The 19,193-nt window shown below is 33.1% G+C and overlaps 2 non-coding genes across 2 annotated transcripts; both read right to left on the reverse strand.

The window, feature by feature from the left end:
- Nucleotides 1-415: 415 nt before the first annotated feature.
- Nucleotides 416-510, reverse strand: TRNAY-GUA (transfer RNA tyrosine (anticodon GUA)). Its single transcript has 2 exons — nucleotides 474-510; nucleotides 416-451 (listed from the first exon to the last, which is right to left on the reverse strand). It is a non-coding gene; the product is annotated as a tRNA-Tyr (tRNA).
- A 1,662-nt stretch (nucleotides 511-2,172) lies between these two features.
- Nucleotides 2,173-2,267, reverse strand: TRNAY-GUA (transfer RNA tyrosine (anticodon GUA)). The gene is made up of 2 exons: nucleotides 2,231-2,267; nucleotides 2,173-2,208 (listed from the first exon to the last, which is right to left on the reverse strand). It is a non-coding gene; the product is annotated as a tRNA-Tyr (tRNA).
- Between the last annotated feature and the right edge of the window lie 16,926 nt (nucleotides 2,268-19,193).

Consider the following 19,193-nt stretch of genomic DNA (forward strand, 5'->3'; position numbering starts at 1 on the left):
ATGGCAATTGTAAAGGACGAGACTTTTCATATAGTTGAAGCAAAATAAACAGGGCAAATGGAAAGAATGGAATTTATAACAGCAAATTTACAATTGATTTGAAAAGAAAAGAAACCAAGACTTTTTGTCAATGATTGTGACCACAATTTAAGTTGGGGAACTTTCAAATTAATTTGCCTCAAAAGTGCAAAGAAAAACTGAGAGCAGTGGACAATAAAGCTCAGCAGACTTTATATCCGTCTTAATAGCCATCCAAACATAAAAATCCACTTGGCAATAGATTTGCGTACGTACCTTTCAAATATACTAGTAAGAAAAGAAATACACTCATATTTATATAAGTGGAAAAGGAAAGGAATACAATATTTATATTTATATAAGTGGAAATGAATACCAAAATCAAAAGTAAAAGTTTTCCGATCTGCCGGAATCGAACCAGCGACCTAAGGATTTCTAAGAGATTTTGAATCCCACTACAGTCCTCCGCTCTACCAACTGAGCTAAGATCGGATTCTGATTGCTTTGTCTTAGTATTTAAATTTAAAATGAGCCCATTGACACCTAATATCTATAAGGGCATGCCCTTTTCATTGTGTTCTTGATCAAAAATTATTTCCCACTCTCCAGATCTTGTATGGTAACTGCTAAAATTTAATAGCCGCCATATTCTTTGCCAAGATTTCAATATATTTGAAGTCCCAAAGTCGTGAGTTAGTTTCCGAAGTCTACAATTGAAGTTAAATTATAGTTTTCAAATTCCAAAGAATATACATTCATTGGAAAGTGCATACCTGTTTTTATAGGGTAGTTTGCAAATGGAACAACTACCAGCCACATTTGAAGTATTTTCCCTAATTCCATTTGATGTAGCTTTAGAATACAAACAAGAACAAATAATATGAGCTATAAAGGATACAAAAAAGAACAAATAAGATGAGCCATAAATGTCTCAAAGCATCAATTTTGTTGAGAGATAACTAAATAAATCTTGAAGTGAACAATTAGACAATACTTAACATATGGACATAGAAAAACATAGATAAAATTTGAAGGAATATAAAAGAGAGGTTGATATAAAGCATATAATTATTTAGACAAGTACTCCAAGGACAAGTCAAGAAAATCAGTCCATTTGGATATTAGACATTTTAGCCAAACACTCTTAAACATCACTCGTGCTAAAGGAAAAAATTAAGTTTGTAAAAAGTAAATCAAATTTGAGTATTTAATACTTTTAAACTAGGAATAAACCCTTAGCCTGCGATGGTTAAGTTTTCTGATTTTAGCCTTTGGGAACATGAGTGGAAATGCTTTTAGAATCGATCTACCTCATTTAATGGACTCTTTAGGAGCTATTATGCTGGATGAAGAGGAGGAACAATTATTACCTCCTTAGAAGATTTGGATGTGGATCCAACACAAAATAAGCAGTCATACAAACAAAAATAAGAAAGACTTCAAACTAGAAAATTTGTCACACTTTATAAATTGGTCAGCTTATTAAAAAAATTAGAATTGTAAAATTCACACATGAACTACATAGAAAAACTCATAAATAGATGCTCTTTAAAATACCATTAAAAAATGAAATTATAATATATGTTCCTCATATTCCTTTTGTGTATCCTTCATATACAAATCTATATTCACATCTTTAACATATCTTATATAATGATTATTTGAAAGCTAAACATCTATTGATTTAATTGAATGTACAATTTAAAATTTGAATAATTTAGATATTATATTGATCAATAAAATGTTAATATTTTTAAAAAAAATCTTAATTTCACTGGATTTTATTTAAATTTACTAATGTTAAACTATCTTGCTACCATTTCTTTCTTCATAAGTATTTTTGTCTAAGAAAAATTAAATGCTACAAAGATATATTGAATACGGAGAGCTCAATAATTATGGAGAAAAGAAATAAAGACACTGAAAAAAGTTGATGTAATCAAGAAAGAAAATGACCGATAACGACTTCAAAGGATGAGAAATTTCATATATTAATCCTCTTAACGAAGAGAAAAACACATGGAAGATAATAAAAAGGAAGAAGAGAACAGCAATACGATTTGAAAGGTGGGGAAGGTTTCTTTTCATCAATTGCAAATATCTCTTTTAATAAGAGTGATATTGAAAAGTGAAAGCGGATAGAAATTCAAAATGTCCGATCTGCCGGAATCGAACCAGCGACCTAAGGATTTCTAAGGGATTTTAATTCCCACTACAGTCCTCCGCTCTACCAACTGAGCTAAGATCGGAGTTTAGTTATGGCAATAGATTATTTGTTTTAATAACTGTGACTTGAATTACGGCTTAAGAAATTAGTGTTGTTTTTCACCAAATCTGTCATTGTGGACCGTTAAAATTCGATAATGGCCGAGTTCCTTTCATTCCATTTATATTTCATCACCAATGTCTATGCTAACTTTAAACGGATTTAGGAAGATAATGAGATTATTCTGATTAGCTACATGATTGTCTGTTGGGAGATTAAAATGCTAACTTTTTTATGGTGTTTTGTGTAATTTCAAAATATATTAATAATATGCAATATTAGTAATAAATGTTTTTTATTTTTGTTCCGTAAGAAGCTGAAGTTAAGATTAATTATTATTATTATTTATTAAACATATGCAGATTTGAACCCAAGATCTCTTCTATAGGAGGCTCACAATTTAATAATAAATATTATAGAATAGATTTGTAGCAAATTTGGTTGGGTAGATATCTTTTTAAATTCATTTTTTTATCATTTTAAAATCTATTTTCTTTATATTGAAGGCAACCATAATCAAACTTATTTTAAAGTTGAAGTAATAAAAATTTAAAATATTTGAATTATCTCTCTTATTCGGAACTTCATCAATTTGATAAATTTAAAATTAAAACAAAAGTTGTAATATAGATTCTTCTTTTACAATGGTTAGATTAAATCTTAATAAAAACTTTCAAGTAAATTGTAATCTTGCAAAAAATAAAATGTAACTAAAAAATTAACAGAATTAATTGAAGTTAATATTCTATTATTAATTGTGTAATTAAAAAATTAACAGAATCCACCTTTAAAGAGATTGCATGGTAATTGAAGTTAATATTCTATTATTAATTGTATAATTAAAAAATTAACAGAATCCACCTTTAAAGAGATTGCATGGTAATAGTAATCATAGATATAATTATTCAAAATAGAAATTTTAAGAAAGCAAACAATTGATCTGCTTGATGAGACAAAATAATTTATTTTTGTTTCTGCTAATGAATTTTGCACTAACAAAATCCTTCAAGATTACACAATGCAATCATCTATACTCTTTTTTTCATATTGAATAAAGCAAAAAGAATCATCTATACTTATCACTATTGAAATAGCGTTTTCCCATAATTTGGTCCAATGTTTGGAAGTGACCACTTTTGATTAAACTTTTGGATTGCCTTCTAAATATGGACAATAGTTTCTATATTATCATTGCTTTTTATCCAATAATGCAGTGGTCCTATGGAGGGGGCTTGGGCTCTATTTTTTGGGATCTAGAGGTCCCATGCATTTTTTTGGTGGGGGCTAAAGCTTTAATTAGAATCTTTTCCTATTTTATAGAAGCCCCTACTTTTTAGCTTCTTCATTTTGAATGGATGAAAAAGGGGTGGGGCTGGAATTAGCCCCTACAGTATAGGAGAACATTTTGCCACTTGCCAATAATTTGTTTTCATTTTTCCACCAAAAATCAATTTATAAATAAAATAATGTTATTATAAATTTAAAAAATTTACCAACTTCCTTGTTTGTAGGAGCTAACTATTTAAAGTGGATTCACATTAAAAATTCATGAGACCGCTTCTGTATAAAAGTTCCTAAAAAACCTCAGCGGCATCTGCTCTATTTTTAAGCAAGCGGTTGCCGATGAGACATTACCCTAATTGACCCTTGCTTTTAGAAGTACGTGCAATATTAATTTTAAAAGGATGGAGATCTTTGTTTTTATTGCACTTTGGGATTATTCTTGACAATTAGACATTTAAATGGGTGCTTATTGACCATCATTCAGAACCATGGCTTACAAAATTCCTTTTAATAACTCTTACCCATGCCATTTGTCTATGATGGCGGAGAAATTGAAAAAATGTAAAGATCTATTTACAACTTTAGAAGTGGGAGCTAAATGAAATTGGCTCATAAAATTCTCGCAAACTATGTGTGTTTTGTTTGGAATGTGCAAGAGTAGAATACCATTGATCAAGATCTTTGGTGATTAATTATTGACGTGTTTTAATACTATTAGACAAGATAGAAACTATTTTGTATTTACGATAGTTTCTATCTTCTTTTTGAAAGTATGGGTTTGATTTGAGATTCTATTTTGCAAGAATAAATCTATATGGATATTGTTCACAAGCAATTTTTAAGATAGTTTTTTATAATTAATAATAAAATATGATATGTTTGATGATGAAATTAATTTTTTAATATTAAATTTCTACATTAAATCAACTAGTTGTTAACATTCTCATTATTATATATATATATATATATATATATATATATATATATATATATATATATATATATATATATATATATATATATATATATATATATATATATATATATATATATATATATATATCTATTAAATATATTTATAGTTAATAAAAATAAATTAATGGTAAGAATTAATATCAATAGAAATTGATTATTCAAGCTTAACACTTAATAATAATTAATTTCAATAAATAATTATAATTAAATAATTAATTTAGGCCTCGGTCATTTATGGATTAAAAAAAAATAGTGGAAATTGTTACATTCAAAAAATTTGTTAATGAAATTGAATCAATACTTATAGTCATAATAATTTAATAGAAAAATCATTTTCAAATTATATTTATATTTATCGATTATATTATAATTCATATAAATATTTTTAAAAATGTTATATCTATTAAATGTGAAATTAAATTTTGTCAAATTAAATTTTTATTTCACTATTCAATAACTTTCATAATATTATGTTGTTGAATAATGAAAAATGTCTTGGAAGCTTATAGTAGGGTGTCTAGACAATGTGTTAATTGAGTGAAATCTGAGGTCTTCTTTTCAATAATGAAGGTGACTCTCAGCAAGTGATCACAAGTATTTTTGGTGCTCACATTGGTAGATTTCCTAGCAAGTTTCTAGGTACACCACTCTTTGAAGGAATAGGAAAAAATGAGCACAGGAAGAATTTGATTAATGGATGCTTCTCTAGGATGGATGGGTGGAAAGGTCACTAGCTTACACTAGCTATTAATGCTCAAGATTGTGATTTCAACAATGTCCATTTTTCAATGTCAAGCTTTAAGATCCAAAGGAAGGTGATTAGAGTTATTCAACAAAGGATGCATAAAATTCTTATTGAGTGCATACTAGGACCATCATAAATTACCTCTCATGGCTTGGGAGAGAATCTGTCAGCTAAAAGGGGTTGATGGAGTAGGTCTAAGAGATTGGAAGCTCCTCAACTTAGCAATGAGAGCTAAATTCACATGGCAGTTGTGCTTATAGGTGGATCAAAGGTGGGTAAACATGTTAAGAGTGAAATATTTGGATAGGTTGGAGGATGAAAGGATTCTAATGTTTGTTAATCCACCAAGGGGATCAACCTTGTGGAACTTCCTAGTTAGATGTAGGAGCTTAATTAGTCAATAGGCTATTATAGGTGGGGATTTCGGTAGAAACCTATCCATTCCTACAAACTAGAAACCAGATATTGTTGTCATATTTTTAGTTGAAAAATGGTATATGAGAAATCAATGTGAATATCAAATCAATCTTTCAAGACTGACCATATTTATTCCCATTTTTCAAATCTCTAGATTCCATTTATCTGTATAGATTTTTAATGATCCGTTAAATCTATATATTGTTTTCTTTAGAGATATATTTAGTGGAGTTAATTCCCACCCAAAATTTTATATATCTAAATAGATTTTTAATAATTTGTGAAATCTGTATATTGATTTCTTTCAGGCCTATATTTAGTGGAGTTAATTCCCAATAGGTATTTTTGACCACCTCCACCTTGTATAAATAACCTCCCTTAACAATGTAAACAATATCCTTAAACGATGTAAATAGCATCCATTTGCAATATCATCTAGAATCTTGAATATCGAGGTGGATTTGCGAGTTGTCCTTATCAATTAGGTAACAATAGCTTTCAGTTATTTAGGGATTTTATGCACTTACGTTGTGATATTTTTCTCTTCATCTAAAATCCACAAGATTTGTTGGCCAAGAATCCATTTTTCTATTCTTTGGAGGTAGAGATTTGTGTCGGTTCAAAATTCAGTCCTTTTTAGTATTGTTTATTATTTTGGTGCTTGTTTATGTTATTTGCTTCTATTTCTGGCATTTATTTTATTTTGGGTAGTGGAAATAGTTATTTTTCAGCTATGCACGTCTATTGCATAGGGAAATACTTCTTTTTGGGGCCCATCTCCAAGACTTGTCCCTGGTACTTATATCAACTACGTGTGATTGCATTTAGTGGTTGGGTCTTGTTATACGATATTATTGCTAAGGATTAATGAATGATTGGGGCCCTATATCCTTTACATAATTGTGTTTTGCCTTGCATTGTCATGAGCACTATATCATAGTGGGTTTGGCCCAAATGTTTGTTTGGGGAACTTCTGCATGTCCTATTTTGTAAACAACACTGATGATTCTTCACACTGAGAGAAAGGTGTTTTTCTACTCATTATTGCATGATTGTGCAACTATAATTTTTGAGATGCTAGCCATCCCTAAGAAAAAATTGTAATGGTCTTTCTAGCTTTTTGAATTAGGTTTGGAGCTATACAACTGCTTCCAAATTGAAATTGATTTATTGCAATGCTTTATAATTTTCAATTGGATAGTAGCATCAAAAATCTACTCTTTGCCATATTTTTCTTGCCAATAGGCATTGATCAATTGGTGAAGTGTTTCATTCTGGTGATAAAGTAGCAATTACTTTGGAAAGAATAACCACACAGGTTTAATAGTTTAATAAATATCTAGATACCAACATTACTTTTGAGCATATAATTTACTAGATACAAATTTGATAACATTCTGAATGTAAATCAAATTTTGTATATCTCTAGCCATTGTGTCAATTTGGGGATTCTCAAACATCTTCTTGAGTGAAAATTTCAGTTCACGTGTATTACTATTTTTTTTTAATTTGGTTGCTGTTATTCTCTGATTACGTGTGTTTCATATGTTCAATTATTGTCTTTTCTTTATATAGGATTCTAGCTGTGTTTTCATTCCCTTATAGGGAGGGTGATTGGAGGTTCTGAAATATCATTTTATTAGACTTCTAAAACAGGTGATATCTATGGTTGCAAGAATATTTGTATAAAATCTAAACGAGTTATAAATACTGGTAGCATATTTGGCAAGTCTACCAATATTAAAAAACACTAGTTTTGATTCTCTGAGAGCATTGTCTATTCCTGTCATACTGTATGCATGCAAATGAAATGGTAATAGGCATAATATCGAGTTGTTATAGCATTCCAAATACTGAGATTTCATTTAGGTATTTTTATTTATAATAATGTCTTTAAAAGTCGTAATACCTTTATTAGCCCAACTGCTAGCTGAAGACTCCTGAAGGAGTGCCTAAGGTATATCATTGTACTTTAAGCTCCACCAAATGGATTTCGTACCACAGATCTTGTTGTTGGGGTCAATGAGGCCACTGTGTTTAATATGCACCTTCAGTTTTTTGCATGCGTTCCAAATAGACTTTCACACAAAAGTATTGGTGTAAATACTTATTTACTATTTACACTTACTTAAGTTTACTTAGGTTAATGCATTATTTTATTATTTATTTTGTGAGACACTTAGGAGTTTGTGTACCTTTATGAGTTGTAATGTTGACAACATAGAAGTACACAACTCTAATTCAGCACATGGTGTCTACAACACTGGAGTTTGCATCATTCATTGAGTTGTCATGTAGACAACATATTTATTCACACTCCCTTTTTAGCACATGTTGTCTACAACATAAATTTGCAGGTTGCACCCTTGTAGGCTTATCCTCTCATCGCACTTACTTTTGTGCTTAATGGAGGATAACCCATATCTGATGGACATGTGCCTAGTTGTATGACTTATCATGATGTTGATTCTTAGGAATTTTAGATGCATCTCAAAGGCCTTTATATACAAGGACTCCTAGTGTACATGCAATATTGAATCGAATACATATCAATATTTTGATCATACTCTTTCTGCTCTATAGTTGTGCTTATTTTTGAGTTCTTAGTTCTTGGGTGAATTTTTTCCTACGGAAAATTCTTACATGGTACAGGGCTTGGAGAATTTCTCTTCACATAGCCATTCGAGACCATTGTTGCTTTAGCACCTTGACACCAATCTAGAGCATCACAGAAATTAGGAGCATTTAGAGCTAGAATGGGCCTTGCCATTGCATCCAAAATGTCAATTTACAATTTGGGTATGATCCTTTAGATCTACAATTTAATTTTATTCAGATCTGTAATTTACTTTTCTTTGCATATTTTCAGAATGTTTTTGATTTTTTTTAGGCCAGGTGGCCTTGCAGAGAAATTTTTTTGCAGAACTAGGCAGTCACACCTCAGCCCTGTGTAGAGATTATTCTATTTTTGATATTGGCGAATATTCCACATCCAAATCTGGTGTTTTAACAGTTCGGTCGAGTACATATTTACTGGTGATAGAACAAACTCTAGTGACCAGGACCGGCCTTGGCCAACACACCGACAAGCTTTACAAATCTGGGTTCGGCTTTGGTTTAAGCCCTACAAGTTTCAATTTATAAACTCTCGCAAGGCACTTTCACAATGAATGGGGGATTTTAATCCAATATTTCAGTCCATCACTCACCTTTTTGGTACTCTGTGAAAATGTTTTGATGAAATCCTTGCTATCATCAATGTCCTCAAATCTGACCACTACAAAATTACATCGGCCCCCACTATTATCCTCACTGGTGTCATGTTTTTAATTCTGGCACCACTACAATTGTTTAGCCGCCATGCGACACATTGAAATTATGACACATGGTGCAATGAGTGCAACCCCCACGTAGATGCTCGAACTTGCCAGCTAAGTGCAAAGTCATCATTCAGTCAGTTGCTAGCTAGACAGACACGTATCTGCCACACAAGAATCTAAACTTCCATGTAGGCATCCCTATCACACCCCATAAGTAGTCGACTCTACAAAACTATATAGCCACGTGTACTCTATCATACCACCACCATGTACATCTGTATAGCCATGTTAGCGTGCGACCCTACCACATCATCCAGGGTGACTGTTCTTTTGTTGACGTCAGCTAGACACAAGGTTAAATTTGATGGTCATTTGACCATCATTCCCAGTCATTTTATAACTGCTATGACAACCATTTGATCGTGAAATTTAAGATAGTAGTTTTCTTTCCAAACCCCTCTCCAGATTGCTTTTTAATTTGGTAGCCTGACTTTGTGAGGCCATAACTTGATCATCTAGACTCCAAATCAGGTGAAATTTTTTTAAAAATTGAGTAGAATTTCTTGAACTTTTCAGTGGTGGTGTTCTTTTCTAGTTTTGGTAGAAGGATTTGTCAAAAATTGCATTTTTTGGTGAACATACCTATTTAGTCTTGCATTTTGCAACTTGAAACACTCTGTATAGGCTCATCTGAACACTTTTTTAGGTTCTTGTTAAAAAAAAAGTGCGTTATTTTTCATCTACTTTCTAGATCTACAATCAAATTCTATGGTTGTGTGGACAAAAATATCACTTTTAGAACTACGAGATTTTCTACATTGTATTGCTTTGATTACTTTTTAGAATTTTTGTACATCCCAGCTACAATGCTTAGTGATAGATTTGAGCCTCAAAAGGTAGTTGTAAAAAGAAAAATTAGAAGTCCACTTTGTACATTTTGACAAGTGGCCTATTGTACACACACTACATATAAAGTGCCAAAAGCATCTTTTTTGGGGGGGTCTTTTGATTGAGTAAAAAGTGGGGTGTGTATTGTGTTCTTGTCTCTCTCTTTTGTGCTCTTTCATTTTTTGCATCATGGGTTCACCTAAATGTCCACTTCTAACTTCATGTAATCATTCTACATGGAAAGATATTGTACAAAGTAGATTAATGGAAAAAGGTCTAAATCTTTATGTTGATGGTACAATTCCAAAACCCACTGATGCTAAAGAACTCATTGATTGGAAAATTATAGACAATTAGGCTTTAGGAATTATCAGGAATTGTGTACATAGAGATCTCTTCTTCCACATTGCTAGTTTCACGAAAGCCAAACTTGCATGGGACAAACTTGAATCATTATATGGTAAGGTGGATGAGGAAAAGGGATTTTAGATTGAGGATGATCTACTTCTCTTGAATCCAAAGAACTTTGACACAATTCAGGATTACATCAACAAAGCCAATGAGTATAGGGCACTACTTAAAGATTCTAGAAATCTCATGAAGGATGACAAGTTGATTGATCACATCCTGAAGAGGCTACCTTCAAAGTATGCTTCCTTTGTTTTGAGTTATAATACTCATAGGTTGACCATAAGAAGTGTTTTCTAGAAGCCTACATTTGATGTATTTGCAAAGATGTTGATTGTTGAACAATCTCACTTGATAGATTTGGGACTTCCCATGAGGTCAAAGACCAAAGCATTGGTGGTTAGTCATGACACCAGTCAAGCCAAGGAGGAAAAAGTTCTAGTAACAACAAGAAGAAGTAGTAGAAGCAGAAATCACAATCTAAGACACAACAATCGTCCTCACAGTAAGGCAATTTTTCTTTGAACAAGAAGGGAAGTAATGAAAAGAAGGACAAATTTTTTTGTACATATTGCAAAAAGCCAAATCATGATGAGCATCATTGCAAGACTAAAATAATCAATGAGTTAGAAAACCTACTTAAGAAGAACAAAATTCAAGTGCCAGGTACTTCCAAGGATTCAACTCCACCCACTTCAAAGGGAAAATGGAAAGCACTTATGGAAAATACAATTTCTTCAATGGAATGGATTCTTGACCCAGGTGCCTCCTATCATATGGGTTCTTCAAAGGGAGACTTTTCTTCATTGAATTAGTCACAGGTACTGCACATCTTTGTGGGAGATGATACCAAAATGGAAGTTGAAGGAAAAGGACATGTGGAGATGGAAAATGGGGAATTCAAAGATACTCTCTATGTTCCAAGCCTTAGCTCCAATCTCCTCTCAGTTTACCAAATCACTCACCTTGGAGATGGAAACAAAGTTGAGTTCCTTCTAGATTCAGTGATGGTGAAAAGTCTAAAAGATAATTCATTGGTTGCGATAGGGAAAGTCAATCATGACAAGAGGCTTTATTCCTTCTCCCACTTTGTGCCTAACTCTCCTTCTCAAGCCTTGTTAACTCACTCACATCCACAAACAAACCTATGGCATGAGCAATTTGGTTATCTAGCCTTCTACTATCTTTAGCAACTTTTCTCAAAACACATGGTCAAAGGTCTACCTAACATCAAATTTTCTAAGGGTGAGTGTTCATCATGCTCAGTGGATATGCATCTTGAGGGGAATTTTGATAAAGGGAAGTCTTCAAGAGCACTAGTTGTTCTTCAATTGGTTCACATGATTTTAGCAGGTCCTTTTGTAGTGACTTCAGTCAACCAAGGCTACCACATCCTTACTTTTGTTGATGAATTTTCATGCTTCACATGGGTCTACTTCCTTCATCATAAGAATGAAGTGGTTGATAAGATTCAAGCCTTCAAGAGTCATGTTGAAAAAAAATCAAGGAAAGCCATCAAGGTTCTATGGATGGACAATAAGAACATATATGTGGACAGAAGACTTAAAGACTTTTGCAAACTTGAGGGAATTAATCTTCAGAATTCACCAGCATTTAGTCTACACAAGACAGATGTTGTAGCATTGAGGATTATGACTCTTAAGACCATGCCAAGTTGCATGATTAAAGCCAAGTCTCTTGATCCTGCACTTGAAGTTGAAGCCATTAGCAGTGCTATTCACATACCTAATAGGTCTCCTCATAATGCCTTAGATGGAAAAACTCCTTTTGAGGCATGGTGCGAGAGAAAACCAGTTGTGAGTCACTTCAAAGTCTTTGGTTGTCTAGCATGGGCAAACCTATCTTCTAGGGGATGCAAGGCACCAATACCTAGGCCTTGTAATTTCATCAGTTATGAAGACAATGCTGAGGCTTACATACTTATGGATCTAGAGACTCATGAGATCTTTGTGGAGAAGGATGTTCACTTTGAGGAAAGTTCACCCAGATTATCCTCGACTCCTTTCTGCACATCACACACTGTGGAGATTGATAGTGACACCAATGATAGTGCTTCAATAGATTTAGACACATGGGGTTCTATCGATAGTTGCAGTAAGAGGTCACATCATCAGCATATTCCACATGCATACATTGCTACAATGATAGGTCCAACACAATAGGGTACATCTTGTCTTCCATCTCCAGCTTCAGAAGATGACTACGTGGCAGACATTGCAGGTTTGTTCGTGGAGTCACACCCCATAGACTTGGGAGACATTCTTGATGATTTACATCTTCTCTTTGATGAAGATGATCCTTCTACAGTTGTTGCAAGGGATCACTCTGACCCTCATGTACATTCTCTACACGATCGATCTTTATAGATTGATGTGATTGTGGATCCTTATGAACAACAGTTGTCAGAGGTCGCTTTATCAACTAAGGAGATATATGGCTCATTGGGATAGGTTCTACAGACATCCTTTCCAAATCTACATACATTCTTTTCAGTAGTGTTGGAAGGGGTGACCATCAACATCACCATTGGGACACTTGAGAAGGTTTTAGGGCCACCATACATCTTTGGGATTGTACCTTTGCGATTGTTTCTTCCAAAGGGGAGGAAGATCATTCTGTACTCATGGACTAGCTTCTTCCTTGGAGCAGCAATCACTGGTCGACATTCTTCATTGGGGGGGGGGGGGGGGGTCTACCTTGTCTCTCTTCCTCTTCTTTCTTATGGTGGGGGGGAAACCTTTTCCTCTTATGAGGTCTTGTTCTTCTCATTCTTCACTATTGTATATACTTGATGTATGTCATAATGGGGGGTCTTGATTACTCCATCCATCCATGTATCTTACTTTTCATCTCTCTTTTTGGGGGAGGGTTTTTCCCATGAGGTTTTCCCTCTTTCTCTTCTTTATGAGGGTTTGCATTTCATTATGTACATGGGTACTTAACATGGCCTAGTCACTAGGACCCATCTTGCATTTCATCCTAGTTTTCATAAGCTTAAGGGCATTCCCCTAAGTTGCACTTAAGGGGGGTGTTGGTGTAAATACGTATTTACTATTTACACTTACTTAAGTTTACTTAGGTTAATGCATTATTTTATTATTTATTTTGTGAGACACTTAGGAGTTTATGTACCTTTATGAGTTGCATATTGACAACACAGAAGTATGCAACTCTAATTCAGCACACGATGTCTACAACACTAGAGTTTACATCATTCTCTAAGTTTTCATGTAGACGACATAGTTATTCACACTCCCTTTTTAGCACATGTTGTGTATAACATAATTTTGTGTGTTGCACCCTTGTAGGCTTATCCTCTCATCATCACACTTAATTCTGTGCTTAATGGAGGATAACCCATATCTAGTGGACATGTGTCTGGTTGTATGACTTATAATGATGCTAATTCTTAGGCATTCTAGATGCATCTCAGAGGCCTTTATATATAGACACTGCTAGTGTACATACGATATTGAATCAAATACATATTGATATTCTGATCATACTCTTTCCGGTCTAAAATTGTGCTTGTGTTTGAGTTCTTAGTTCTTGGGTGAATTTTTCCCTAAGGAAAATTCTTACAAAAAGAATCTACGGGTTTGACTAGTAATTGCCTTGGTATAAAACCACATAGTAGTATATTTTCCCTACTATAATAACAATAGTTAGGCACTTGTAACAATAGTTTGCATGCTTAGAAAAACTATCCATTCTTTCATAAATCTGATTTTTAAACAAGCATTTTCTTTTCTCCTAACTTAGTTCTTCTTTTCCTTATTTCATTTGTTTTAAAATGCTTATTCCCCATTGTCCTTTCTGAGATTTAAATATTTGATTGAATTTTTTCAGTTAGTTATGGAAAAAACATCAAATTTTATGGATGTTATTGTGATAAGAAGAAGCCATGCCCCCCCTCTGTTACCAAACCACCATCAATCATTTGGACTGGTTTTCCAACGAACAATATTCTAGAGTTTTCAACTAGAGTTGTATTTAGTTGCATTAAAATACTAGAGCATGCAAAGGCAATGTGCTCAGTGATCCATAGAGCGCATGATACTAATGTAATAGTGATGGAGGCAAGAGTACTAGAATTCCACATGATCCATGATATGCTAACTGGTTACTACAACTTCCTATGTGACATGCATGTAGATGAGTACTATGCCCTCAGTTGCACTTCTAGTATCAAAGTTACATTTCAAAATTACCTCAATAATGTGTAATGTATACAATCTATACCCATGAATATATTGTGTTTGGTATTGTAAACTAGTAAACCTAATCAAGTATACACCTTTTCTGTACTTTAACACCTACTTCTTGTCAAATAAAGCTTGCTGGAATGAGCCTTATTTTGTATACAACTAAGGAACTATAATCAGTTGTACACCATTTTGTGTAGTTTTAAAGCACTAGCCTCCTATAGATATGTAAAGGATTTGTGGAATTAAGACCACATTGGAACTATTCTATTAAGATGTATACCAAAAAGTTGTAAATGCTAAATATTGTTCAATATAGTTGTATTAAATCATATTACGCTTTGGGCATCAGAATATTTATGTTGAATACAATTTATAGTTAAATGCTTCTAAATCTTATATGAAATAGTGAATGGACTAGTATCAGGTAGTGAGCATACAGTTCTTCTAAATTTGATTATCAATGTGAAACTAATTGTTCCTTGTTGAAATGATGGATTACCTATCTTAGAAAATGACATAGTCAATATACTATGCACAATATTTCTCACATTTATTTCAGTAACATTGAGGAAGTTAGGAGGGAAGTAACATATTTCTCATATTTACATAACTTTTGAAATGGTTAGAGCTCTGTTAGGTAGGAATCTGGAAGGGGGAAATTTAGTGGTAGGGATTGATCCTGGAGGGATAAGGATTTGAGAAGCAAGGATATTGATAGGTTCTATAGGGATTGATGGAACTCTAGAAGAAAAATACAAACTTAAGTGTTCTTGTTCCACAAGATTTGGGGATGGGAACACTCTTTCTGTTCCCTTGCCTGCCTGTCACTTGCTCAGAAGGGACCCGTAGTAGGAAAAGAATCTTTTGGAGAATGTGGTTGAGAATGCAAATGTTTGTAGGATAGAGGACTAGACGAAGGAGAAGTTTCCAGAGGATCAAAGGAAGTGGTCTTCTTTGTTAGGGAGAAAACCTGAAGGAAAATCATCTTTTCCTCTGGTTACATAGAAATCCTCTTGGGAGAAAGGTGAGTTTCAAATCTTTATCCTAGATTCGATTATTGATTTCTCTGTTTCGACTATGGATTTTACTCTAGTTGGGAAATTTTTAGGGGCTAGGCCTGATATTGATGCTTTGAGAAATATGATCAAAAGAAAATGGGCTATCCGTGGTCAAGTTGACATAGCACCTATGATGAATGGTTTCTTCTCCTTTTTTTTTTTTACTTGTAAGGAAGATTTGAACATGGTGCTTTGTGGTGGAACTTGGCCATTTTGTAATAGTACTCTTATGAGTAAAAAAGGGAAGCCAAATATGGATCTATCTGATGTTTTCTTCCTTAATACTCCAGTATGGGCAAGACTTCCTAGTTTACCCTTGGAGTTTTGGAATGAAGATATTTTCAAAGGAATAGTTGGTTCTTTTGGCAAACTTGTGGCTATTAATAATATTACAACTTCAAAAACAAAACTTCAGTCTGCTAGAATCTATGTGAAAGTTGCTCATTTGAAGAACCTTCCTTAGAAGGTAGAATTGATTTCAAAACATGATAAAAGGATGCAAGAGATAATCTTGGAAGATCTCCCAAATGCTTTGTTTGTAAAAAAAGGGTCATTGGGCAAAAAATTGCCCTCTCAAAAGTAAAAATCAATGTAAGTTGGCAAATGTGGAGAAAAAGATAGAAGTTAAAGTCCAAAAAAAGGTATGGAAACCCAAAGTAATGCCTAGAAAGGTGGTAAAGGAAAAATATATCCTTATTAATCAGGACTCAAGTAAGCAGATAGATCTAGAAGAGATCTCTAGTGTGCCTCAAATAAAGAGAATATTGAAGATCCTATGAATCAGTTGGTAATCTATTAGAAAAATGAGCTAGAATGGGAAGATTTTGAAGTATTAGAAGAGATAGAGGAAGGTGGAATTCTTGAGGAAAGGAGTTGCACCTTGGATTTAGAGAATTCATAGGTTGTTGAACTTCAATATCAAAGGCCTCCCCTATGTTAAGAGATTATTTCCTTTGAGAATATCCTTGAATCCAAAGTAATGGATGTGAATTTAGAAAAGAAGGAACCTAAATAGAAATAGACTCAAAGAAAGAAAACAAAGAAGAATGGTAATTATGTTTCTAAAGGAGTGGAGACTCGAAGCAGTAAATTGGAGTTGTGTTTTCCAAAAATGAAACCAAATGTTGGTGCTCCAGAGAAACTTGGAAGGAAAACATCTAAAAGGACTAGAGAAAGTGAAAGCTTACAGAATATCGCTAATGGAAAACAAGCAACTATTCTGGATTTTACCCGAAAAAAATTATGATGAACATTATCACTCGGAATATTAGGGAGTTGAACAATATTCATAAATTAGATATTGTTAGAAATTTGGTTAGAGATCATAAACCAGATATTTTTATGCTCCAAGAAACCAGAATGGATAAAGAAAAAGTTGAAAAGCTTAAAGCTTTTACTAATTACTGCATAATGGCTAGTAGCTCTAAAGGAGCTTTAGGGGGAACAATGATTATGTGGAAGCATTCTTTGTTCTTAGGTACCTTGTTGAATGCTAATAAATATTTTATGGTGACCAAGATAAAGATTATAGCCTATAATAACGAATGGCATATTGTCAATGTGTATGCACCTAACACCAAGAGTGCAAGAAAAAAGTTGAGGGCTAATCTTTTCGAGATAAAGAGTAATGATTACTATGGTAGATGGGTTTTTTATGGGATTTTAATGTTCCACTGTATGAGCATGAAAAAAAGGGGGGAAATGCTAGTTAACTGGATGGTAGATTGGATTTTATGGATTTTATTAACAAGGAAGGCTTAATGAACTTAGATCTCCATGGTATTGAGTTCACTTGGAGTAACAAAAGGATAGGTGATGAATGTATCCAAGCTTGCTTGGATAGAGTTCTTATATCTCCTGATTGGACAAAAGATTTTGTGTGTAATCTTAAGGCTTTTTAGAAGATTGGTTCAAACCATTTTCCTTTGATTTTTTCTACTGAGACTATCTATAAAAAAAAGAATTTTCCTTTTATATTTGAGAAAATGTGGTTGTAGCATCCACAGTTATAAGATTAGTTGGTTGAATGGTGAAACATAAATATTGAAGGAACAACTCTTTTTCATGTGGCTTCTAAACTCATAAATGTTAAAAAGAAAGTTAAAATTTGGAATAAAAGATGTTTTGGTAACATTTTTGAAAATAAGTCCAAAATTAAAGAGGATTTACAATTAATCCACGATAGAATTCAGAGGGAAGGGTATTCCATGGATTTAGTGATGGAAGAAAATGAGAAAATGGTGGAGTATCATGATATTGTTTCTAAAGAAGAAATTTACTGGAGGCAGAGATCCAAATCTATTTGGCTTGATGAAAAATACTAATTTTTTTCATTTATCTACCTTAAAACATAGAGCTAAAACTCATATTTCAAGTCTTAATAAAGGTAATACGAAGTTAACTGAGGAAAAGGAAATCTCAGAGGAAATGGTCTCCTATTTCTCTTCTTTGATGTCTTTAGATCCTAATATTGATTTGAATCATCAAGAAGAGTTGTTGGATGTTATTCCTTCATTGGTTACTGAAGAGAAAAATAGAATGTTGTGTTCTATCCCTAAGGAAGAGGAAATTTATAATGCTATTTTCTCTTTAGGTGGGGATAAATCACTAGGGCTAGATGGTTTTCCTATGTTGTTTAATTAGAAGGAATGGAATCTGGTTGAGAAATATGTGTATGATGATATTAAAGAATTTTATGGGGCAAAAAGGATGCTAAAGGAAATTAATTCTACTTTCCTATGCCTTATTCCAAAATAGATTGGTGCAGATTCTCTGGATCAATTTAGGCCTATCAGTCTTTGTAACTCTTTCTATAAAATTATTTCAAAAGTCTTGACTTTGAGATTGTTTCTTCTATTGTCTTCTTTTATTTTTGAACAAAAAAATGGTTTTGTTCCTAGTAGAAAAATCCTTAATTCTATTATTTCTATGCATAAGAACATCCACTCTTTATCTCTTTCTAATAATCAGGGCTTTATTATGAAAGTTGATATTGCTAAAGCCTATGATAGAGTTGAATGGTCCTTTCTTCATAAGATCTGATTATCTTTTGGTTTTAGTGTCAAGGTGGTGAAGCTTATTTTGCAAATGATCTCTACTACAATGGTTGTTGTTCTAGTTAATGGATGTTCCTTAGAGTTCTTTAAACCAACTAGTGGGTTGAGTTAGGGATATCCTTTAAACCCCTATCATCTTCACTATAATTGCAGATTGTTTGGTAGATATATTGGGAAGTTGGTTTCTCAAGAGGAAATCAAAGGTTTGCGACCCTCTTCTCATCCTCTTATTTGTTCCTATGAAAAATTTGTGGATGATACAATTTTTTGGCCAAAAGCTGATGTTAGGGAAGCAAGGAATCTCAAAAAGGCCCTTAACCTCTATTCTTCTACTTCAAGTCAACTGATCAACTGGAATAAGAGTTCAGTGTATTTATCAATACCGCTATTTCCAGATAGAGAAAGATTGCTAATATTTGTGGCTACTCCATAGGGTCTTTTCCTTGTATTTATTTAGGTCTCCCTTTGGGGCCTATTCCCTCAGACTCTATATGGGAAGATCTTATTAAAAAATTCAACACGAAATTGG

The sequence above is a fragment of the Cupressus sempervirens genome, chromosome 3 (assembly GCF_028749045.1).
Source record: "Cupressus sempervirens isolate cs-2001-9-10 chromosome 3, ASM2874904v1, whole genome shotgun sequence".
Lineage (NCBI taxonomy): Eukaryota > Viridiplantae > Streptophyta > Pinopsida > Cupressales > Cupressaceae > Cupressus > Cupressus sempervirens.